This window comes from Anser anser (assembly GCF_964211835.1).
Source record: "Anser anser genome assembly, chromosome: 8".
Classification (NCBI taxonomy): domain Eukaryota; kingdom Metazoa; phylum Chordata; class Aves; order Anseriformes; family Anatidae; genus Anser; species Anser anser.
The window spans coordinates 28,799,520-28,824,933 of NC_139728.1; the positions used below are offsets into that span (position 1 = coordinate 28,799,520).

Consider the following 25,414-nt stretch of genomic DNA (forward strand, 5'->3'; position numbering starts at 1 on the left):
TGGGGCAATCTGAATTAGTGGGGAGATAAAGGGGGAGAAGAGTAAAAACTAAGTTGCTACCAAAAGGAAATGAGAGAAAAACCTTACAGGTTCTGTGTTCATAGGCATGCCACCCCTGGCAAAGGATTTCGGGTCATTTCTTGTCCAAGCCAGTAAGGATCATGTTTAGCCTTCCTGCTAACGTTGAGGACACTGTACATCAGTAATACTGGCTGTGAGCACATTACAGCAGCAGTCACTCCAGAGTTTTATAGAGGACGAGCAGCCAACAGGAGCTGCCAGCAGACCTGATTTTACCACCACGGTTCGGAGGAAGAGTCACAAGCAACTGGTGCTCCCCTTGAACCGGACAGTCAAGGCGTAACACAGGAAAGGAGGGTTTCTTTGTTCTTCCAAGCAGACAGCCAGCTCTGAAGAAGCCCTCTCTATCTACATTAGATACCTGAGGTCTTCTCCTGTCAATGGAGAAGAGGGTCTGTTCTCATCCTTCCTTCTCTGTATTCATACACCACCACTTAGACTGGGCATTGCCAGTTCTACCTGCAAGAGGCAATGTGAGTTCAGAGCAAAGCCTGAGCCTGTATCTTCACCCTGGGGTATCAGCCAAGGCATACCTCCAGCTCTTTCAGTATTTATGTGCAACCGAGGGTAAGTGGTCTCTGTGCTGGCAAGGCGCAGAAAACATACATCTCTATTTTTCAACATACACAATCATGCCAACACCAGGATGAGGTCCCAATGCTAAGTCAAGATAAGCTGAGACACACAACAGGTAGGTGAAGTTCAATCCAAGTGAGACAGATGTCAGTATGAAGAGGAGAGAATTTGGACAACTTTGTGGTTAAAGCGCACTTTCATGATTAAGCCCATACTTAAAAATTAGGTGAAGAATCGACAAGTACATTCAGCTCTCACATAGCAGCAATTATCACTTCCAACCATCTCCAGTTGGCTGGGAGACTGCATCCCAACCTGGCAGATACTGACCTGGCCTTAGTTTTTCACACCTTGGTCACTTGGCTGTATTACAGCAAACCGATATACCTGGGCATGAAGCCTGCAACACTTAGGAAACTCCAAATAGTACAAAATGTTACTGAAAACCTCTTCAGTGACATGCACTGACATGAATACATCATATCTATCTTCAGCTGTCTACAATAGCTTCACATTTTTAATTTGGAGACTTGTTCAAGTTTTTTGACTCTTTTCTTTCTGATGCTCCTTGGTCTAAAGCTACAATATCAAGAATCTGCACAAAACTATTTTATAATTACTATGATCAAGAACTGCATTTCTCTGGTGCAGTAGAAGTCTTTACAATGGGAGAAAAGCTTGTCTAGGTGGGAGAAGGAACTTTTGCATGGGCATGGCATAAACTTGCTTAATCATAGATGATTGTGTTTGCTGTAAACAGGAGTCATACCCCCTCTCAGTCAAGACGGCTTGTAATTGCTTGATGAGTGTGTAGTATAGAAATAAATAAATCAGAAAAGCTTTGGAAGAAACTACTGAGCACACCACCAGTTACAATCCGGTTGTAAACACCCCTCTCATTGGAATTCATGGCTCATGCAGACCCTACCCTTACTCAAAACAGATGCAAGTAAACAAATAAAATGTTGTGAGCCCCCACAAGACAGTCAGCCAGGTGCATCCAAAGGGTATTCCCAAACGATCTGTTTTCTGTGTCTCCCATTTATAGCCAGAGTTAACAGCAAGTCAATGCTTAATTTTACTTCAGATGAATAACAACTGGACCACTACATTTGTTCAAACCTACCAGGAGTGGCTACCTCTCACCAAACTCAGATCCCTCTCCTCCTTGAGCTGAGGATTTTGAACACAGATCAAACAATCCCATGTGCAACGTCAGAAAACTATAGATACTAGTGACTTGTAGGTGAATCATAAAAAAATTTCTTTGTGTTTACGCTTGAATTGTTGATATGTCTGAATAATGCCAGTAAAAAGGAGAAGCTTTCATCTTAAATTTCCAATACCTGGCTGACAAAAAGAGCATGTGAATACTTCTTCTAATATGTTTGGCAGGCTCATAAAGAGGACTCCCTTAGAGATACCATAAAGTGCAATTTTTCAAAGAAATTTGTTTTTGTGAGCTATAAATGTGTGTTTGGTCAGAGTTTTGGCAAACAACTCAAGCTAGTTTTTGTCCTATGTAAGCCTTTTACGTCATGCCCTAGAAACAACAACAGCTGTTAATTATTTATCAGCTGATGAACATTTTCCTGTTAATTGCAAAACATTATAAAATAGATTAAGCAGCAAAGCTTGATATGTATGCAAGCTGTGTTTTTTTTTTTTGCTCTGTTTTGTATGTGACTTGATTAAATAAGCAATTTTAGGTCTCTGTTTAGTTTACAAAGACTACCTTCACCAGTGATTTGATCTCAGAAACTGCAATGGGCCTGTAACCTTTAAAAAAGTTTGCTAAAATAGGAAGATTTTTCAGACTTTGAGCTTTTCGAGCCCTTATCACCAACTCTCATCTGCCATGAAGATGAACTCGCTAAAGTCACCTGAATGTCATGTTTTGAGCCAAAACAACTAGAGCTCTGCTAGAAGGGGAAATGCTATTAAGCAAGGAGAAGACCACAAGATTCAAGAGGCAGTTCTCTCCATCTGTCTTCCTGCTAAGTCTCAGTGTTTATGTAAAACGTGATATTCTTATCATTCAATACTATTTGGTGTTGCATCAGAAGAGCACTGGAGACAGTAACTCACCTGCACTGTAGGTCGTGCTGGCTCCTCTCCTGGTCTGTGGACAAGAAAACCATGATTAACTGCATCAATGAAATAAAATTTTCCCATTTTCCTAGCATTTCCATTATGTCAGTAGAGTATTTTCACCCTATTAAGTTGGCCCCAGTGTACAATAGTCTACATGCGCAGATGGTTATACTGGTGTGAGGTGTTTTGATGGGCTGTGCTTGACTGCCTGGTAGAGGATCTCTGGGCAGATTATCCATGCTGTGCAAGCATTTTTCTGTGGATAAGTATGGATGGTCTGTGGTCAGTGTTGAAATAACATGGCCTGGTTGCCCATGTTTATCTGCCTTCTCATTTTACCCATTATTTTGGACCAGTCCTCTTGCTGGCCAACTAGCGTCATCAATTTGGGAGAGTCTTGCTCTTACACTGATCTGTGATGCACAATGTCCTTCACTTTTTAAGAAGGAAGGTGATTTTTCACACCAAACTCAGACATCCTAAGAGGTCTGTGCTCATTGATCAAAAAACAACCAGGTAGATCTTACACTGGTGCACACTAGAGTAGGTTGATTGAATTAAAGGGAGCTTCACTGATTCACACCAGCCAGGAAGAGCAGTAGCGGAAGGGATTTGAGTGGATCTGGGAGCTGTCCCAGCTGCAAAACCCTTTAAAGTTTGGTTCACAGGACTAAACAGTCCCAAAGGTGGTGAGATACTTCCTTCAGGACTTCATCTTACCTGCTGAGCTTGTTGTGCCTGTTACCCGTTGTGCATATTCCAGTGCTGAGACAGCTGGGAAGGGCACGAGACCAAGGGCTCTGAGGAGCTTCCTGCCACTGCTACCTGCAGCACTCGCTGGAGCAGCTCCTCTCACTTCCATTGCATTTTGGTACTGCAACATTTGGGCCAGCAACCTCCAAAGAAAAACTTCCAGGCTTTTCAGAGAGTCATGCCAAGTCATACCCATCCCCAAAGGAAATGAGAAAAACCCAAAACAGATGCACACAAGCTTGGTATTAGGGAAGAGGGAAGGGTGGGAACAGCATGCTTGTCGCTTGTTACTCTAAATAGTATCGGGAAGTCCTACAGTCCCTGAATTAAAAAGGAAATAAACTTTCAGTGCAGGTTGTGGGACCAATGCTTTATAGACTAACGCAATATGCACATTTAACAATCTGAAAATGAGACAGCTCTTCATCGCGCAGCCAGCCACACAGAAAATAAACAAAACCCTTGGAGCCGTCCTCCTGGAAGCCTTGGGCTCCGAGTCAGACCAACACGTGGGTGCACGATGAAGGTGTGAGAGCGGGGAGGCCGAAGGTCCTGCCGCCAGGACCTGGGAGCTGGATGAAAGGGGCCAAGCCCAGCGCTCTCGCCACGATGGCCAGCCACGCCGTCGCAGCAAGAGGAGGCTGCTGGAAGGGGGCCATGACTCACAAAATCATTTAAACGGTTAAATGGGCTACACATGCGGCACAGTGCTCCTGAAGTGACGAATTTAGAGTGCTGTATTCTGTTTAAATAATAAATGTTTTTTTTTTTTTTTTTTTTTTAAACAGGGCTTGTACAGCCTGTAAAGTGTCTTCAAGTATACAAAATCCCCAATTGCTCTAAATACACAATCACCCTGGCCACTGGGCTTTGGCCATCTAAACCAGGGCAGAACCGGGGCAAAAGTAAAGTATATTTATAAAAATATCTCCCATGTAAGATACTCCTAACCTGTTTCCTATCAGCTTCTGATCTCAGAAATGCTCAAACTCTGATTTTCATAGGTACTGCTTAGATCTCTGAATGCTCCTCATGTTCTTAATCACGTCTGCTCCAGAGATGAGGCTATGAATAATTAACTATGCCTCCAACATTACAGTCATAGATTATGGTGGTGGTGACTTGTGGACTGCCATGCGCAGCATAAACCATTTAGGAAACTCTGTTATCCACTTTCCCTTTATATTTGTCTTGCAATCACTTACCGCTTAAAAGGGTAAATCTTTCATAGCTTTAATTAAAGCATTTAAAATAATTTACACTGAAATTGTATGTGCTTGGGTCTGTCAAAATTGATGCTTTAATAACATGTCATCCCTTTTTTCGATTGCCCTGAAATCTGTTAAAATTACCACTAATCTAATTGGGAACAAAGTTGTCAAATGCATGCAGCTCTGACAGTTTGTCTTTCTGCAAACTGCCGACAGATTGCAAGTTACGCATGTGTTGAGCAGATGGGTAAGTTAAAAGGAACACAAAAAAAAGCAATTTATTAAATCACCTGGAACCAGCAGCTCCATTCCAAAAATAGTGAGAATGAAATATAGCAAGAGCTAGGAGAGTTGGCACTGGAATATGCCAGAAGGTACCAGTTACAAAACAAGATAAACATTTTGAGAAGCCTCAGCTGTGTTGCAGAATAATGAGGCGTTATTTAACCCGATATAGATTACCAGCAGAAATTAATTTAGGGTGCAGGGTTTTGTGAGAGTGTGTGAGTGTGTGAGTGTGTTTTTTTTAAGGATTTTTTTTTTTAATCTCTGTGCCTTAACTCCTTCGTGCCTGACAGACAAGTCATCGGTCTCTACCTCAGCCCCAGCCCTTCCCTGCAGACCTGAGGGACCTGCCTTAAATCGCCGTGGTGGAGGCAGGCAGCGGGTCCCTCTCCTTCTGCTTCCTCATACACTGGCCCTTGCACCTACATCTCCCGCTTACAGAGAGAGGCCAAGGTTGCAGGTTCCTCAGAGACAACCTGGCCACTGATGTGCTTGCACTAGGCAGTCCCATACCTGCCCATAAATACGCTTTTTGGAAAGAAATGCAATGAGAAGGGAGCCAGATACGGCACCATGCTGGGACAAAGGTCACTGCCAGAGGCTCTGCTGCGTTTTGTCCCACCAGCCCCAGCTCTGCCCTTTGCAACCTTCCCTCAGACCTTCACCTCACTCCCAATCTGCCCCACTGCTGCCCCTCTGCTCCCTGCCCGTCCTCCTCCCTCCTCTATGCTCCCCACCAGCAGCAGGAAAGGGAGAGGAGCTCTGGGGCCATCGCATGGGACTGGTTCTCCCCACACAGGGCCATCTGTCCTAGGGAGATGTGCTCGTCCACATTTACAGAGCATTTAGGAAGAAACAGGCTTCATTCCTGGATGGTCTGTGAATACTACTCTGTTCAGTTTTTATTACCAAAGAGCTAGACCAGGATTTAAGAGCAGTGCAGAAGCACTAGATAAGCAGCGTGGTTCACCTGCTGAGGCCACCACAGAGGACACCGGGGTGAATAAGATGCTCATGCATGTCCTCTGCTTCAATGCTGGCTCAGAGGAAGAGGTGAAGGCTTTGGGCTTCGCTGGTTCGTGTTCGTTTTCAGAGCATATCCTGAAGTGCCTGCTCTCACCAACACGTAGGTGGTGTGGGCAGGGAGCAACTGTGCCTTGCCTTGTGACCCTCTGATGCTGCGCATAGTTTTGAAAAATAAAAAATCCAACTCACCAAATCTTGCCCAAAGCAGCCAGATGGACAAAAGAGAGGGAAGACAAACAGCTTCCCCTCACCTCCAGTCCATGGGATACTCACAGGTCCCACAAAAGAGGAGATGAGCTCCCATGACCACAAAGACCATGAGGAAAGAGACCTTCTCAGCAACTTTATGAACTAACTTTATAAGCCACAGAGCCAGTTAAAATGGCTACAGCATCCTTTCAGCAAATGTAGATAGACTAATTTAAACCAGCTGCCAATCTTTGGCCCATAATGCAACGTAAGAGGTAACCTTCCCAGCAAGCAGCGAATTGGTTACATTTCATACATGTGTTCAGGGAGGAGAAAAGATCATAAAAAGAATTGCAAATAGGAAGTTACAAGCAGAACTGCTTTTCTCTTGCCTTTTTTTTTTTTTTTAAACTAAGGAGTAAGTATTTTGACCCTTCCTTTCCCACAGAAAACTTGAGGAGAAAGCCTGCCCAATGTTCTACAGTTTAGAGAGTTCTTCACCTGCGGGCGTAAAGATGGATGAGCAACTCCCCTGCAAAAGCAATGGCATTCCTTTTGTAAAAAATACATCTACAAGTTTCAGTGAATAAGAAAGATGAAAATCAAGGCCCGGGTGACATTGCCACACTCACCATGCCATCAGACCAAGTATGATCCTTAATGTGTGATTAGAAGGATATAACATAAACTAGCTAGGAAGCACAGTGGACCTGACTCTGCAGTCCTTTTCAAGTCTTTTAAATTGGGACTAACCCACTGAAACCCAGTGAAAAACAAACAAAAAAATCAAAGCAAGATGAAAACATTTCAGATTTTTTGAGTGAGGTCGGGTCAGCCCTGGCATTCCTCTGCTCCTGCGCAGAGCAGGGCTGGAGGCAGAAGGTGCTGTTAAACAACATTTATGCCTCCGTGTCCAAAAGCCAGAGCTCTTCTGATCCGTGCTTGGCTGCAGCAGCAGCCCTATGGCCCCTGAGCAGCTGGACCACAGCGACGGAGGCAGGGAAGCCACATCTCTTCTCTGCTTTTCCTGGGGTCCTTCCCTCTCCTGTGCCCCCCTCCTTGCATGGCATGGGGGGGCGGGGGGGTGGGGACACAGATGCTGGCCCACTCTTCTCATTTTTCCTTTCTCTGCAATTTAAATGGACATTTCCCTTCCCCCCCCCATATCCAAGTGGGTCATCATTTAGAGTCTGTGATTTATTTAATGGTGGTTTTAACCCCACTTAGAAATAGTCTGCTTTCATGATTTATTGATTCCTTCTTCCCCTTGTTAATTTGACTCATTTCTTAGGAAATTATTCATAGTTAATCATGGTAAGAATAAAATTAGTTATAGTGCCCACTTTGCTGCAAAGGGAGCGTAAATAACTTTTAAAGCAAATCAGAAAGAAAAACATGTTAAAGCAAAAAAAAAATAAAAAATAAAGGGGAAAAGTAAAAGAAGAAGCCGGAAGAATATGTATAAAATAATGATAATCCAAAGGGGGCAGTAAATTAAGCCTCTCCACTGTTGCTGGATAGAGTAATGCACGAATTTACATTCCACCGGAGCATGGCTTTTACAGCAGGCTCTCGGCAATTGAATTTGCCATATCTTCTGGGAAACGCACCATTTGGAAGATAAAATCTCCCACCACTCCACCACCACTGCCACCATTCAGAAGATTAAAAAACCCCGCCAACTCTGTTGTGTGCCTTTTGTGCCCACTAGAGGAATGTAAAACCATTATATTTAAGTATCATAATGGCCAACATATGCTTTTTCTTAGAAATGACACCACCATCTGGATTAAGTTCTCCTGATCATTTCAGACAATGTTACGATTATTATTTTTTTTTCCCCTTCAGGAGAAAGAACTGCCCAGAAAGCAACCACAGTTGCAGATGGGTATTTTTTGCTTTTTCCTTTTCCACTGCTGGCAACCTTGAGAAGCACAGCGAACTCTTTATATGAACCTAAACTGTTTGATTTCACTTGCTAATCGATCACGAAAGCCTACCTGGATACACCCCTGTACTAAGCCTGCAAGACTCCCATCGCCTTTGGCCGTACAACTTCACTATTACAGTTAATAAAGTATGTAATTACTGTAATGGTAAAATTACATCGTGTTCCTGTTTGCAGCAGTCTCTTTTGCACAACCATATTGGTCGTTAAATACCACACGAGAGATGCAAGCTTAACCCTTAGCTCGCCGAGGGCTTTCAAGCACGCTGGCGTGCAAAGGGGAGGTCTTCTCACCTGAGCGCCTCCTTCCTGGCCTCGTGGCTATTGTCATGGATGGAGGGGACCTTCTGGGCCACCCCACCCAACTGGCTGTATCTGGAAATGGGCACGCCGGGATAATTGATGTGCTCAATCTGACCATGCACAGGTGGCACGGAGACGGCGTACAGCAGCTTCTCGGGTTTGCTAGTGCCATCTGTTGCCACAGGAACATCTGTCGTCAAGGTCACCCTGTCACCCTCTGTTAAAGTTACAGGTTTGGCGAGTAGAACAATGTCACCTAAAAAAAAAAAGAAAAAAAAAAGAAATTAAATGAGTAAAAGGGGAGAGAAATTAAAAAGGGGAATATTCCTTTTATGCTCCAGACATCAGCCCTTCAGTTCAGGGGAAGGAGAAGAGCAGGGAGCAAGAGCATGGCAGGGAGAAATAATGAAAGAAGGTTATCAGAATGGCTCAGGAAAATATTTTTGCTTTAGGTTTTAGAGAAAAACAGACCATTTACAAAATAAAAAGCTACTGAGCTATGATATTTGTTTTCAAATAACCGCCATTGTGCTCTCACTTCAAGGCTGATGCTAGGTGGAATCACAACATTTTTATCTAATACATTTTTTATCTAATAACATTTTTATTTAATAGGTGAGTTTGTGAAGAGTACTTGTATTTATCTGGCTTCATGATTTCTCCAAAATATTGAAACCTGCTTTGATCTTCTGTTCGGCAGAGAGAATGACCCAGTTGTTTAGAAAGAACAATTATGTTAATAGATCCAAATGAGCCAATGGACAGAATGCGTTAATGAACTAAGCATTAAGAGCAAGCACTGTGTTTTAAGCCAATAGTGATGCTGTAACCTCAGCAACAGTGGTTCTGGCTCGATTAGATTTATTTATGAAGAGCTCCACCGCCTCGCCCAAGGACCAGTGCCGTTTTCCCATTTACAAAGCAGTAGCCACAGATAATTAAAACTGCTAGAAAACTGATTGAGTGGTCTTCCAAAGAGGAGTAGAGATGATTTACCTGGTCTACTTAGTTTTAAAAAGGGCTCCGAATAGGGGTGGCACCCCGAGGGCCACCAAATAAATGGTACAACAAAACTGGAGGGTTGCCCAAGCTACAGCACGGGCTCGGAGACCTCAGCTTCTACCACAGCACAACAGCCAAAGGCAGAAGCAGGGACAAACTTTTTATCTGAGGATTTTGCAAAGGTGAGAGGATAACATCAACCAGCTAGAGTTGCTGTCAGTCAACCTGCTGATGACAATGCACAATAACGGCATGTACAGCACAGACTCTGCAGGATCCTTTTTCTGCTTCTTGCCTTCTCATTATGTTGCCAACTGACTTTCAGAAACAACAGGTTCCCACTAAATGTAGAAGGCTGCCAGCAACATCTGAGAATAGTGGTTGTCAGGGTTTGGTTTTTGTTTTAGATTTATTTCTGCAGCAAAATCTGCATTAATTTTGGTGCTTTTCACCCCCTTTGATGGTTCACCTTTGCTATTAACCCTTTAACATCACTTCTCCTCTGCAACTAGCATGGCAAATGACACCCATGAATGAGATTTGATACATTCAAGAAGCGACTAATAACTGAGGAAATTAGTCTATGGACATGACAGTCATTCATAACATAAATACCAGCCAGCTTGTCTTCATATAGAAAAGTTGTTAATTGTGTTTGAGAAAAATCATCAAAAAGAAAAGCTATCAGCCCCTTCACCTGTGCAATAAGAATTACTGAAACTCACCAGCGTGGAGCAGCTGACATTGGACAAATCATTTATGCCGTGTTGGAGAAGTTGAGGGCTCTTACTTTTGGGTTGCATCTCTGAAGGAGTCTAAATTTTTATGAGATCTCAGTGAACAGGGACTCCTTTTCAGACCATTTCCAAAAGTGATCAGAGATCAAGGAGGATAGCAGAAGAGAGGACCTGGAAATGGAAAGGATGGCACGACACTGTTGGAAGCAGCCAGGGATGCAGGACATCAGCCTGCTGCATATTTTGCTTAAAGGTAAAGCAAATCCACAGCCCAAGTTGTTTAAGCAGAAATGGCGCTTCATGTTGACTGATTTTTTTAAAAGGAAATCCAAACAAATAGGATAAAGTAAGGAGGCGACCATGAAACACACAAATGCAGTTGACCCAAAGTCATGTGGAAAAAAGGCCAAGTTCCCCATAGCAGCTTGGAAATATTTTGATACTCACAGTGTCAGGGTCTCATGAGGGGAGAGCGATGTTCACCTAGGTTGTTCCTTTTCAAAAAGCTTTCTGTTCCTTTCTGCCACCCCTCTGCATTGCCCCATTAATGACAACCGTAAACAGGAGTCCGCCAAGCTTAAAAACACCAAGAGCTTTTCAAGACTAGGACCTGACTTTTGCTAACCCCAGAGAGATGCAGTGATGGGAGATTGTCCCAAAATCCATGACATGGAGAAGACCTCCCGATTGCTTCTTCAAGCAGCAGCACTTTCCTATTTGTTTTTTTCTCAGCCAGATACCCACCGTGTTGAGGGTACACACTGCTAAGCGGATGCGACGTACAACAATAAGACACGTACATCTGAAGTTGTTCATCTAGCAGCAACGTTTGGCCTTAATATGTTCTTTTTTTTTTTTTTTTAGATACTAGAAAAAAAGCTGTCTCGGATTTAAAGGAAAAACAGACTCCTGCTGGATGAAAAGATGGGTGAAACCCTGCTCCTGGCTGCACCTTGCTCCCCGGGGCCGCGCCGCCACATGGACTCCCTGCCTGGGGAGGCTGGCGAAGCCGTTCGGGTTTTGGATTCACTCGCTTGAACGTCGTGGGCTTGAGAGTTTGACTTGAAATATAACGTTAGTGGGTTTGTGGTAAAAGCAGCAGAGAGGATGGGATGACAGGCGGGGCAGAGGGGATCGATTGAAAGCAGGTGTGGAGGAGGAAGATAGGAGGAGGAGAAAGAGGAAAACATGACTGAGTAAGTAAACTCAACGTTATTATACATATCAAAAAAGAGCACCCATATATAGAGCACCCACCTGTGCTCACTGCTTTTGAACGTTGCTTTTTTAATACATGGCAGGGGATAGGCTTTAAAATGGAGCTACTGAAACACAGTGGCTCACGCTGCTGGCCTGGAGGTGGCCATGGGGGCTGGATGCTGTCCCCTTGACCCAACTCATTGCTGGGAGGTTCTGGGGTCCTGTAGGGGTGGTGTGGGAGATGTCAGGGTGGGCTTAGCTCATATCTATATGCACACATACACTCACACTAAAATATAGCAGACACCAATGTTCATGTAGTTCAGGTGACATTCAGGTGTAGCCTGTTCATTCAACTCCCATGCAGAGTACGGCCTTCTTCCCTGAACTGCTGAAATGGTTCTTTATGGGAAAAAATATTCCTCCTTAGGAGGTGAAGGAAATGCTCAGGAAGGTAAAGGAAATAAAAGGGGACGGTGCTGACTGTCTGACGCTGCTCGAGGAGGCTGGTGAACCGTTCCCGCCCTCCCCACATCCGCACACGTTCACACCATCCCGGTTCCATAAGGCTTCGCCTAGCTTTTACTACATTTTTCCTTGATTGTACATATTATTGTCTCATTAACTGCAAAGCTTTCCAGGGCACTGAAAAGGAGAGAGCATTAAAATACACTGAAAAGTCCTGGAGCTCAATTAACACACACCAGGGGGTTTGAGGGGAGGGGAAGTGGGGGGTTTCAGCTCCAATTATAAAAGGCAAACCTATCTTTTTTTTTTTTTTTTTTTTTGGTAATATCAGCTAATTAGACTTTGACAACCAATTAGCAGATTTTTAGCTTTGCTGAGAATCAAGTTAGCGCTGAGAAAGTAGGAGGCAAGTAAACCAAACATGCAAAATGCTCCTCTTGTACCGCAAACAGGCTGTCCTTAAAAAAAAAACAACACACAACACAACAAAACCTATCCGCAAGGGCCAGATCCTGCTCGGGATTTATAGCCCTTTCAACTGGCTGCCACGCCACTTACTCACAGGTGTAAATCGAGCGTAGGACTTGGCCGGCAGACTGGAGCTCGCCATAACTCACGCAGAGCTGCCGCGGAGGAGCCCTCGCCAGCCTCCTCGCAAGGTGACGTTTTAACTTTTAATAACCTTCTCGCTATTTTTTTCCTACCAACCATGAAGTACCCAGATGATTATTTAGGATTAATGGATTATCAAAAGTGCCAGTTGGCACACTCCTAGCTAAAAAATAAAAAAAAAAAGGAAAAAAAAAAGGAAAAAAAAGTGTAACAAATGCAGCTGTTTACTAATAAATAAAGCCTCAGCTGTAACAGAAATAAATTAGATGCATTTAATTGGTCGACTGCAAACCTCCTCTCTTTATTACAATGCTGCTTCTTGTTATTTTATGATGTCAGGGTACATGGCAGACTGACAGAGTGTTTATGAATCACAGTTTGCAGATGGCACTCCTGGTTTTTCGGCAGTTATGAGCACAAGTAGCATGAGGACTCAATAGAGGGTTTTTGCCAGGGAGGACCCCCTGAGAATTAGCCGCCTTCATTTCTCTGGTGCCAATCTCGCCCTGACAGCAGCACTATTTCACAAAACCTACATTCAATAAATTACACCCGCCTGGCAAGAACTTGGAAATATTTAACACTCTGAGGACACCAGTGTCTCAATTTGATTTCTATTCATTTCCAGAGGACGCGAGGCGCTCCTTGGAACAGACGCCGTTTGTGTGCACCCGCGTGTGTTTTCCCCCCCAGCTAAAAGGAAAAAAAAAAAAAAAAGAAAAAAAAAAGGGTCTCTGTAGCCAGGAATATCTCGCCCTGCCTTCAAAATGATTTCAGGTCTCCTGAGGACAGTTTACGGTCTCGTGCCCTGGTCCTCCCGCGTTGCCCTGACTAATGACAGCTTTGTAATCCAGTTGGGAAATAATCTCACATCACTGCACTCAGAGCTCGTGAGCTGTAAAACTTCTGGATTGAACTCCTTCTCCTGGTCACTCCAGTGAGCTGCAAGCAAATGCATGAGGGATGTGGTCATAATTGTCAACAGATTTGTAAATTTGTGTCATTAGTTATGCGCATAATGGATTTTATTCTAATGAGCTTGTTCATAAGAATGCCAGGAGGACTTGGCCCCTTTGGAGGAAATAAACTACAAACTTTGCCCATACATTTTAAAACACATCAGTGCCACATAAAGGGAAAAAAAAAAAATGTTTCCTCTCTGTCAGTGCACTGCAGTGTTCTCTTAGGTGAACCCAGTGCCGTAAGCCATGGCTCCTTTTACTGCTGTAAACTCCTTCCCTACCTTGCTGTTGTTTCCCCAGATACCCAGACACTTTCAGATGGGGACATGTTTTTTTTTCCATCCACCAAGTAAAACTGGGATCCATCGTGGCTTATTGGGCTCAGGATACCAGTGTGGACATACCATAGGTGGCCCTCGTCCCTCTCCTCCTGACTGAACAATATTCCTGGATGCAATACTGTCGAAGCCGACGCAGCCCGAAATCCAGGCTGGCTCTGAGCACAACGCCCTCCTCCCTCCAAACCCAGCTGGGACAGCAAGACCTATCGCATGTGGAAGAACAATGGAACTAGTCATTATTAAATCAGTTTTTACTATATCTATTACCATTATATCTATTCTTATTAAATCCAGTTATAGCATTAGATTTGTTCTCCGGAGACAAAGGATAAGGCTTCTAAGCTTGTTCTTTGGGGAAATCTACTCCTGCTTTTCTTAGAAGCAACCTGGATATTTTTATTGAATGCATGAGCTGAGAGAAAAAGCAGACAAGCCCATGGAAACCTACTGGCACCTTTGCCAAAACGATGTTCTCTGCGTGCCCAGCGGAGCCCTCTTCCCCTGCTCTCCCTCCTCTCTCTCTCTGATCCTGCTTTTCAGCCAACCACATATAAAAATCTTCGGCATGTGCCAAGTACTACAGATGGGTCCATTGTAGCACACCCTAATGTTCATAGCTGACACCCAGGTGTTACAGTTTGTATTTGCTCGCTAGCCAGACGGTGGCTTCGTGCCAAGGGGAAGGCACAAAGCACTCGGATACCATGCTGAAAAGCTATATAAGAGAGGCTTTAGGAGAGGGAAGAGCAGGTAAGAGACTGTGTAAAAGCACGGGGAGACCTGTCCGTATCCTCCTGATCGAAACCTATTCCAGGATGCAGTGTTGTCAAAGCCTCCAGTCCCATCCCCATAAAGCTCTGATTTATTATCGGATTACACCCAAGCATCTGACCTTACCCCCAACCAGACCACCTCATTTCAAACCTACTGCGGATCTGCAAGTTACTGCAGGTCTGCCTAGCAACAGGGGCACAGGCAGAGGGAGAACAGGGCTGCTGGTACCCCATGTGCTCGGCACGCCTGGGCTGGGGGTTCACATACGCAGCAGAGCTCCCGAAATCACAGCACAGCACGCTCAGCATGTCGTCAGGCTGACCCGAGAGCATTTAAGAGCTGTTCCTATTTCAGGGGCTGGAAAGGGTTAACACCAGGATCCTATTTTCCCTTCCATTTTCCCCTCCCAGGAGCCTACTCCCCTTCCAGCCTAATTTCCTTCAGTTTAATTAATTTTCAGTAATCACCCGTCTAGACACCACGAGCAGAAGCCTCACACCCCAGGTGACACCGCAACGTTCGCAGCGGACGGGCAAAGGGACACGGCATGGACCAGCCCCCTTGGCTAACCCCGCGCTGCTGCGAACCGGCACGGGCATCTGCAAACAAAATCCTCCCCCTCAGCCTTATTATTATTATTATTACTTTTTTTTTTTTTTTTTTTTGAGAACAAATGTTTTTCAGGATTCAGGTGCAGGGAGCCTTTCCACCATCTGGCTGGCGGGGCTCCCCAGCTGTCTGCAGCACGTCCGAGCAGGCTCCAACGCCTCGGGATGCGCCAAACCTGCGGCACACGTGGGGAGCAAGTGTGCAGCACCAGAAAGCCTGGGAGAAGCCGAGCATAGGCCGTAAAGCCCTGCTCAATTCCTGTGCTGTGACCCACGCGGGGTTTCTAGCGGCTGGGCAGCCCTTGGTGACTTTATCAGAGGTGCTGGTGGCACACCATGCCTTGCTGCTTGGGGTAAATCCCCAAGTTCCCAGACCTCAGATAAGGTTTCAGGAAGGAGAAAGAGAAAAGAGTGAGAGCAGCTCTGATGGCCCTACGCAAGCTGACCGATTTATACGCAAGGTAAGAAAAATTACAGGGTGCCAGGAAGGCAAGTTAGAAAAGAGTTGTGATCTGATGGAAATATGTAGAGAGGGATCACTTGAGAAATAAGCAGGGCGAGTAGGACTGCAGTGCCCTGAGACAAACGGGACCTTGGTACTGTTCCTGGAGCATGGAGGAGCAGAGGTGGGTAGGACATAGCTTAGCGCATTAAAAACTGCATCTTTTCCAACCTAGAACCACCTAAAACCCACCAGGCTGAAGCACCTCCTAGGGCTGCCACCGTAGCTGCTGCATTTTGGATACACGCTTCCCTGCATTAATATTGGTAATTTTGCTTCCTGACGGTAGCTGTCGCTGATGGTTCTCCTGCTATTCCCCGCTCACCAGGCAGCCCGGTGAGCTCCGCCAAGGCAGCCCAGTGATGTTTGGGGGACTTGCACGTAGTTTGGATGAATATCCCACAGCACGCAAGGTGATCCAGAGAGCTACCAGCCACCAGCCCCGGTAGCTTCTGCTTACACAGAGGCTCCGCACCCATTTTTTGTCCTGTAAAAAGCACGTACTTTAAAAACACATAAAATCGGACCAACTGATAGGCAGCCAACTCTCGATGTAATCTCTCTCAACTCCAGTACAGAATGAAAAGGAATGCTAATGAAGCTGTTTGACAGAAAGGACAGTCAGTTCATGCATGCATTAGTGAGCAGCCATGGTGTGTGAAGAGAAGCCATCCTCTCATTTGGTTGCAGAGTATCGCTGCTAAAATATTTCCTCCTCGCCCCAGCCTGAGAGGTATTGGTATTTATCATGCTCAGTCCACAGTGCTCTCCTGCCATCCCATCCCAATGTGCATGTACCAGAACTGAGCAGGATGAGCAGGCGAGCTTCTCGTTTTGACCATCTCCCACTGCCCTCGGCTCCCCACGCCCAAAGCCCAGCCCGTATCTCACATTACTGCTCGCCCATGTGCTTGTGTATGTTCAGGGGAAGCATCCTGCTCAGTCCCCAGCCTTCACAGCTCGTATTTAACTCCCATACAACCTGTGCATTCAGGTCCACGGCACAAAGCCACCCTCAGAGCATCGTTTCCTTCCTCTTCCAACATGAATGACTCCAAAGATTTGCCGGCCGGGCACTTAAATTCCTACTTGGAGCAAGTAAATATTTAGGGCCGGAAATGTGTCACCCTGTTTGGGAAGATTTAGAATAATACTGTTGGCTTCGTTGAGCTGGGATCAGCAGCATCCGAGACACTTGCAGCACTGTGTGGCAGCCCAGGATGAATAAAGCCATCCTTACCGGCCCCACCACATTTTCCAGTTTCTGATCATTACGCTGTATTTACCGAAACAAAATTTGTCAGGCAAGACCACCTGACTCCTGAAAGGGTTTTGTGTGTGTTCCCAGCAAGCAAAGCAAAACAAAACAAATGAAATCCACACGACAGAGCACATTAAAGTCTATTTGGGTGTTACAAGCTAGATTTCCTAATGTACTCACGATGCCAAAAAAATGGAGGCTCGCTTTTACAACCACCTCCCTCCCTTCCCTCTCGTGCTCCCCCCTCCCGTTCACTTCAGTAGATTATGTGAGACTCATTACTTTTTATAGCTCTGAACAAAAAAACATAATCTTACTGTTCCTTACTAATATTATGCAATGACATAATGCCATTTGTGGAGGTGTCGCACAAAGAGGCTGACTTTTACTGGCTTCTGATGGCAGGGCTCTCCACTTTATATTCTGTTTTATGTAAGCCTCCTCAGAATTTATTGACCTCAAAGGATTTCTCCAGTTGCTTAATTATAAAAGGAAGAAGACAGCACAGTGGCTTAGCAAACCGATATAAAAGTCAGCTAAAATGTGTCATTAGAGAGAAGGGTGGTGGAAGGAGACACGTGGCAAGAAGTGATTGCAGGGGCCGAGCTTTCCCTTGGAGCGGTGCTCCGATGGGGCTGGGATGCTGCTGAGTGGTGCTGGGGCATCACTGCCAGCTCACCCCAGTGCCACACAGGGTGATGGGTGAGCTCCAGCCACAGCAGGTACAGAAGTTATGGGCACCTCTGAAGCCCAGGTAGGAACCGAGAAGGAAATCCTGCAAGGGACCTACCAGAGCCACCGAAACGCAGGAAGTTTCATATAAAAACACGCCTCCTGTCCTGCTGCTTACCCTACCAGTGAAGTCAAGCCGTGAGCTGCAGGATGCCTGGGGATGTCCCTCGTCCCCAGACGGGCAGATACACAATCCCGCAGCCTCTGCCCCTTCCAGCTGCAGACTGGGCACACGGGGACAGCACAGCCGAGCTCAGCCTTGTCCAGGCTGGCGTTGAAAAGGTAGCTGTACTACGAGAGGCTGGGCAAGAACTCACTAAGAGCAGAAAAAATGAAGCTGGGGGAGAAGGATATTTACAATACGTGCATGTGCTGCAGGAATTGTCATTTAAAGATGTTATTTTGGTTTCTGTTATGCTGCCTGGTGCACAGCCCATGAACGTGTCCAAAAGAGGCAGATCTGGCTGGAAGATCGGATGCTGTGCTGTATTTTCCCTGTTACATTTTCACGTCTCAGGGTAAACTGTGGTAGCGAGGGATCTGTACCTAAGCTTCTCTAATTCGTGTGGCCATCGCCTGCTCGGCATGACACCGCAGGTCTCACTTCTCTTGGCAGCCGTACAGGGCTCGTGCTTTCATATGGATGAAGTATTTTTGAGCAACTTCTCCAATTTATTAAGCATGAGCAGGCTCCTCTTAGCATCAAGCAGACAGAATTTTTAAAAAACATTGTTCAACAAATATGCTGCCCTGGGACTGGGACAGAAAGCTTTGCCACTTACAAGCGTGGGATTTTTCTCTGATGTTGTCCTTTGGTTTCATGGCTCTGTGCAGAAGGAGAGCGTGCTCCCAGCAACATGGCCAAGTGAAAAACTGGGAAAAAAAATAGTGATACTGGCACTTTTGTTGCCCTTGCATTGCCTCCCATTTCAACGAAAGGCCTCAACTTGGTCTATGGACTAAGAAGGAGTAAATGGCATTTGAGAGATGAAGCTTGCCTCTGACAGACTAGAAAATAACATGGAAATTAAAAGATCAGACAAGAGGTGTCTCCATAGGGTTGCTCACACTAGGTAGGAGCAACCACACGAATCCAGTAAAGCCATTTCAGATAGATGATGATGGGGAAACTGCAAGAAATGGGAAAAGATGGGGAAATACGATGTGCAAGAAAAAAAAAAACACACAATGAAGGGAACAGAATGAGAAGAGAAGGGTAAAGAAACTACAGATGTAGGCACAACTCTGGCAAGGAGGGCGGGAGGAGGCTGGGGCAAAGCTTCCCCTGAGCCAAGAGGGGCTGGGAGCTCTGCAGAGACACTGGTAGGAACACGGACACGTGTCCATTTTGAAACTACTCCTTGGTTACTACTTCTGTGAAGTTTTTTGAAATGCACACGTGATGCCCTGGGAACAGAGCCAAAGCCCTTTTGAATGGGTGAGCGTTGATGCCCCCCTGCTCTGCTCCAGCCAGGGCCGACCTGCACCATTTTCTTCCAGCTTCCCCCTGCAAAAAGGAGCCCAGCAAAGGGGCCCCAGCAACCCAGGCAGAGAAACGTGTTATTTCACATGTGCACTGATGTATGCCTCAAAATGAAAGCTCGTGCTTACCTTCGCAACTGGAGTTCACCAGGTATTTTGTGATCAAACACGTTTCTTGTGCTCTGAAAATGGGGATTCAAGCCCTGCTAGAGCCAGACCTGGACAAATCTCCTATTTCAAAAAAATTGGGCAGCATAATGCAAGGAGTCTGAGTTTATTGAAATATTTCTTCTGCCAATTTCTAAAAAGAAATTCACTTGAGGAATAAAGATGGCTTTCATTTTGTAAAAGAAATACACAATAAAAAGCATAGTAATAGCCATAGTAACAACCACAAAATATTAAAATTTAGATGCAACATTGCAGCTAATTTGATCTAAATTTAACATTGATATGAGTGGATTATTTTTATGCTTCACAGAAGTTTGAGCTTGTTTTTTTCTTCTCTCTCTCTTTGAGACAAAAGTTGTGTTTTTTTTTCAAGTCCCAAAAGTTCTTGTGGGATGAGAATAGAAAATATTTTTATCTCTGCGAACTATTTCTGTGAGTCAAGGAGACGCTGTTACCACCACCATGCAGAGAGGGCACCGAAGTATTGGTCTTACTGTTGCTCTTCCCCCTATGGCTTGTGGGAATCTTTTAAAGAGTCTACAAAAGGCAAGCAGCAAAATCAATATTTTAATCCTCTCTTTTTTTTTTTTTTTTTTTTTAGGCCAGATCTGGCATTTCTGGAGGGATTCAGCATCTCCACAGGATTATTTTTTTTTTCAACTTGTGAGTTCTTAAGAGTAGAAATCCTAATTAGGCTGAAACGTGTGCTACAGCCATGAAGTGAGTGAAACCACATCTCCCATCGTCAGGCCAGGCATCTCCCAGTATAGAGAAACTCAACCTCTACACTCGTGACAGGGTGTGGACTAGCAATGCCATTCAGCAATCTCATGGCTGACTTCTTTATGGTGAAAGGCTCTCAGAAGGACTTTACCTTTGTGAGCAGAGACAATTAACGAGCTCCCATGTAGCATGGGCACTGGGGGCCAGACTGCTCCTCACCTTTGCTTGAAGCCTTATTCCCAGGGGCAGCACTCTGGCTCTCCTGGAAGGAATGTGAGTATGAACACTGCCTTCAACGGGCTTTGGACCATCAGTATTAAAAAAAAAAACACAAAACATGCCACATTCTTCCCAACAAGATTCACCATTAAAAATAGATTAAAGGGAATGGAGAAGAAGTACAGAAGGGATTAAAGGAAACAGGAGAGAGTCCTAGAGTGTGAAAAAAGAGCAGTTCTAGCCCCATCGAAGACAACCAGACTTTTGCCACTAACTTAAAAATAAGCAAGCCTCTACCCAGAGACTACAAAACAGCTATTTCTGCACAAAGGGCTTTTGCTGGATGGTATCGTGGGGCTCTACTTGCTACCACCCAGTTTTCCGGGACACAGGAGAAGAAAGCATGATCTCCTCTGCACCAGGGTGAGCCTGGAGATGCTTGTGGAGAGAGGGGTCACTTTCTTTTATTTCATTTTTTTTTCCTAAGTCTTTATGCACTGAATGTCACTTAGATAGCTAACCTGGAAAGATGAGGGATTTCATCGTTGACTGGCGTGATGTAGATGTAAAGTGTCCCTTGGACTGTGCGCTTGCCATCTGTCAGCTGCACGGTAAAACTATCCTCTAGGCTTTCTGTGTCATCATGCATGTACGGTGGCATCCGTCCTGTAGGAAAGAGGGGGGAATTAGAATGGAAACCGTGGCTCCTCTAAAATCTTAGAACACAGTGATCATGTTATTTATGAAAAGGCACCCCATCTCTCTCTGGAAATTAAGACCAGAGTGTTGTGATCTTTAAATACTACACATTTGGTGCCCTAGAAAGACCAAACTGCTTCCACTGAAAGACAACCTCGTTGCCTCTGTGATGCTGATGCCAGGTCATGCAGCAGAGCCTGCACAAACCCATACATCCCACGGCCCAATGCTGGCACCTAAACCAGGTGCTGGTGCCCCATCTCCATCGCTCCCTCCCACAGCTGCTCATTCCTCAGGGGAGGATTTTGGTATTTTTGTTCCATGGCCTCCCAGCTTGCAGGGACTTGCAGCTCGGACACCTCCCCAGGGGTTAAGCCTGTGCTAGCAGCCCTCGGTGGATCCTTTTGCCCTCGCTGCTGTTCCTGCAAACACAGGGGAGGCAGCAGCACTGCAGGGCTCTGCAAGTCCCTCCCAAACCAACCTGCGGAGCAGAGAGCTGGCCAAGCCATCCCCATAGGAGGCCTCGCTCACTAGTTGAGGTACTGGCAATTTCTTCAGTACATTTTGGGGCTAGAGCCCTCCCTCGGTGCCACGCTCCATGGGCACGTGCACAGTCCTTGCCACCATGGCATCCAAGTGCTTCTCACTCAGCTGGTGGCCCCAGCTTGCCAACCCCCCGATGTGGTCGGAAAGCACAGGCAGGCACAAGCCAAATTTAACAAGTAACCTAGAAAGTCAGTGACTCAGTGACTGCAGGAAGACTCGAAACAATGCTCTTGGAGATGTGATGTAGCTTCCAACCCCTATGCAGCTCTTCAGCCCATTTTGGGGCAAGGCAATATGGGATCAGGCTGTTTATGGAAAGGGCTCAGCTGGTACTAAGGTAGTTGTCACCTTGAATGCATGCAGGTAAATACATCCAGGTTTTGATGAACTTTTAGTGCTTGAAAGCACTGGGAGATAGGGTTTCAAACTTTTTTGAACTGCAAAGGAATTAAAGAAATTACTAGAAATAATAAGTTTCATTCAATAAAGGTCATCCTTGCCAACTAGCAAGAGATACAAAAAAAGAAAAATAAATCTTTGCCATTTTCTCTTCTCCAAGGATTTTTCAGGTATCTCATAAAAGCAGCACATCCCTTAGGTTCCCCTCCCCAAAAGCACGTTGCCAGTTGCAGGCATCATCACCTGCTGAACGCACCAGACATCTACCAGCTGGAGAGCAAAGCTCAAGCTTGGTCCTCCCAGTCTCATCCACTGTATCGCGATTACTGGTATATGACACGTGCAGACATATTCCTCTCAGGTTTTGGGGTGAGGAGGGGTGTTCTAATAAATCAGTAGCAGTGAGGCACTACTTATTCAAGTCTGATTTTGCAAAATTGGAAACCATGTCCTGTCCCCATCCTAAAAGCGAACAGAGTGTGCCTGGGGGGTCGGGATTTTGGGATGTCAGGGTGCTGGGATGTCAGGGTGTCAGACACCAACAGCCCTGCTCAGAGCTGACAAGTGTGGCCACCAGCCTGGACACCTCCGTGACCCCAGCAATGCAAGTGGGCTGCCATCATCAGCAACAAGACACACACAACCCCCACAGACATTTTTTTGTTTTCTGCTGCAAAATATTTATGGAAAAGTGCATTTACATAACTGAAAAGATCCATTCAGCTTGTAAGTCTTTGTTGGGGAGAGGAAATCACAGTAATTGACAGCAAACTTTCCAGAGACTTCTAACACCTGCTTTATATCTTGCTTCAAGCAGCTCGTACAGGCTTGAACATTAAACAACCAAGTAGGATGTTAGCTGTAGGATCTGCCTGTCGGTGCTGAACGGTCCCAGGACACCATCAGTGCATCCTGCAGTGTCACAACTGAAACAGATATAGGATGGGGGCCCCTCCTCGCGCCTGCATCCCACACAGCCCCTTCGACCCCCCCAAAGCCTTCCTTTCTTCGGAGCATTTTGACTTTGCTGAACTCAGCCTGCAGAACCGCCAGGCTGGAGTTTTTTTAATTTCAGCACGGGCTTTTCAAATTTACCAAACACACCCTTTGCATTAGCGCCAGCCGTTAGCTTCTCAGCTCAAACCCAAACCGTTTGTGGGCTGCCGGGGTGCCAAATCGCCCCCAGCCCGCAGCCGCTTCCTCTCCCCCTGCTCCCGCACCGCTTGGCACGTGTGCCGCCCAGATGCCAAGCTGCGGAAGGGATTGTTTTTATTTATTTTTTCTTTTTTATTCCTCTTTTGTTTTTTCTTCCCCTCGCTGCATCTGGCTCCTGCGCAGGGCCTGCAGCGCCGCGGGTGCCTTTGGGTGGCTCCCAGGTGCCCGCCTCGCCGTGCCCCTGCCTTCAGCAAGGCCTGGACATGAGGCCAGCGTGCAGCCCAGCTCCCTGTGAAAGCTTGGAGGGTGAAAGAAAGCAATAAATAAATATTTTTTAAAATAAATTTAAAGAAAAGGGGGGAGGGGGGGAGGTGAAAGGGGGCCGTTTGCCCTTTGACCCAGGCACAAACCACATTGCGAGTGGCCGCCACTGCCAAGGCCTCAGCGACCTCCGGGAGGCCATGAGCCCGCTCGCTGGGCGGCATGGGGCCGGGGGAGGCAGCCGGGGGCCGGGGCTCGCTGCAGTGAGCGGCGGCTCCCAGCAGAGGCCATCCGCAGCTCGCACAAAGCCGCGCTCCCCAACAGCGGCCCGCAGCCCTGCGGAGGCCCCGGCCTCTCTCCGGCCTCCCTCCGGCCTCCCCGGGGCAGCACGGCTGGGGTTAAGCCAGGCCTCCTTGCGGGGTGCCGCTGCCCCCCTGGATAAGCCCTGATACAGCAAAAAGCAGATAAAGAATAAAAGGGAGTGAAGGAAAAGCCCAGGACCTTAGTCAGGACCCTTATCCAGGTGTTGCTGGAGTTCGGGAGGGCAAAGCCATGATTCCATGCTCCCACCAAAGCATTGCTGTGCTCAGCAGCCCGGGTCCCCCGGAACCTCTGGGTGCTTTTTGTAGCGGGGAGGATGAGGATGGAGGAGCTCAGTGGGACACGAGGTTTGCAACACTGTCCCATCGCCCGCAGGTCGACAAAGACCTGTCAAGATTTCCATAAAGGTTATGCTAGGACCTTTAAAACCAGAACCATGGGATGTGGGAGACATCTGGCCAAAATATTTCCCAACAGAAATGTTTCCCTTCTGCCTGAGAGAAATCTTAGAGCCTCCCAAGGAAGCGAGCACTTTACTATTGGCTGCAAAACCACTTTCTGGAGGCTGACTGCACAGAAAGGGACTCATCCTGCATCCAGGCTGCCTGGGCCTGGCAAACATGCTGCGCTTGCAGGGAGGCAAAGGGGAAGAGCAGATGCTGCTGTTGCCCTCACTATGTCTCTGCACCTGCCTCTTCTGCACAGGTAGCAGCCCACGAAGCCTACCGGTGTTCCCAGGTTTGCTTTCTCTTCTTTTACCCAGGGGCTGCTACGTGTCATCGTTAACGAAACCTTCGTTCACATTATACGGTTCTTTCCCACTCGCAGCATATGCTCACTGGAAAAAAAAATACTGCGTGTAGCCCCATTGCAGGATCTTTTTTTTGCACTTCAAACTAGTCTATAATATACGATAGAGCGCCAACGCTTTCATTGACATATAGCTTGTTCACTTGAATGTCATGAGAAAGCAAACAAGCGAATCTCAACAACGCAGATAGCTAGTTATATGGCTAATCTGGCGTGCTGCTTGGGTTTCATAAATAAATTAGTTCAGTCTCCCGAACGGGGAGAGAAGCACGAAGCAGCGATCTCTACACGACTGCTGTCCTTCATTACCACGAGGGCCTGGCTCAATTAGAAATGCCATTTGTTTTGATTACGGGCTTTATCCACGTAGAACTGAATTTCACCCCAACACCCCGATGGAGCAAGGACTCAGTTTCTGGCTGAAACGCTGGACGTGGGCGACGCGCTAGGGGCTGAGGGCTGGGAGCAGAGCGTGGGCGCAGACGGGCTCCTGGCAGAGACGTCCCACGTGCGGGCTGCGGCAGCACCAATTCCTGTCTGCTCGGGGCTGCCAAGCTTCAGCATGCGTGCTGCCTTTTATTTATTTATTTATTTATTTCTTTTTCCTCCCTTCTGGCTAGAAATAGCTCATTAAATATTTAAATTTTCAATTAAAGAGTCACTCTGAAGAAAACAAAAGTTAATATTCATTCCTTTCAATGCGGGGCGGGTTTAGAGCAGCCGTGCTCCTCACACACATCAGAGCCAGAGCTCAAACTGCTAGGAATGCATCTAAACTGCATGATGCGCAAAAATAAATAAATAGATAAATCTATAAATAAGGCTTCAATAAAAAAAAATGCAACCCTGCCCCCACCCCCAAAAAAAAAGAAAAAGAAAAAAGTAGATTTTAAAATAAAGCATTTCAAGTGTTATTTGAAATCATATTTAAATGGAATGCCTGATAAAATAGCTAGGCAAGAT

The 25,414-nt window shown here is 46.1% G+C and overlaps 1 protein-coding gene across 3 annotated transcripts in view; it reads right to left on the bottom strand.

Moving 5' to 3' along the window:
* LOC310903239 (uncharacterized protein) overlaps positions 1 to 25,414 on the bottom strand; it is a 77,827-nt gene that overhangs the window by 28,682 nt on the left and 23,731 nt on the right. For 2 of the 3 annotated variants that reach the window (XM_083846017.1, XM_083846018.1), the window contains exons 8-10: positions 20,782 to 20,926; positions 10,194 to 10,376; positions 2,746 to 8,722 (exon numbers count right to left, since the gene is read on the bottom strand). The gene's annotated coding sequence lies outside the window, so the exon portion shown is untranslated. Of the gene's footprint in view, positions 1 to 429; positions 8,723 to 10,193; positions 10,377 to 20,781; positions 20,927 to 25,414 lie in introns of those variants that run through there. The other variant, XR_014587369.1, reaches the window with a different exon arrangement.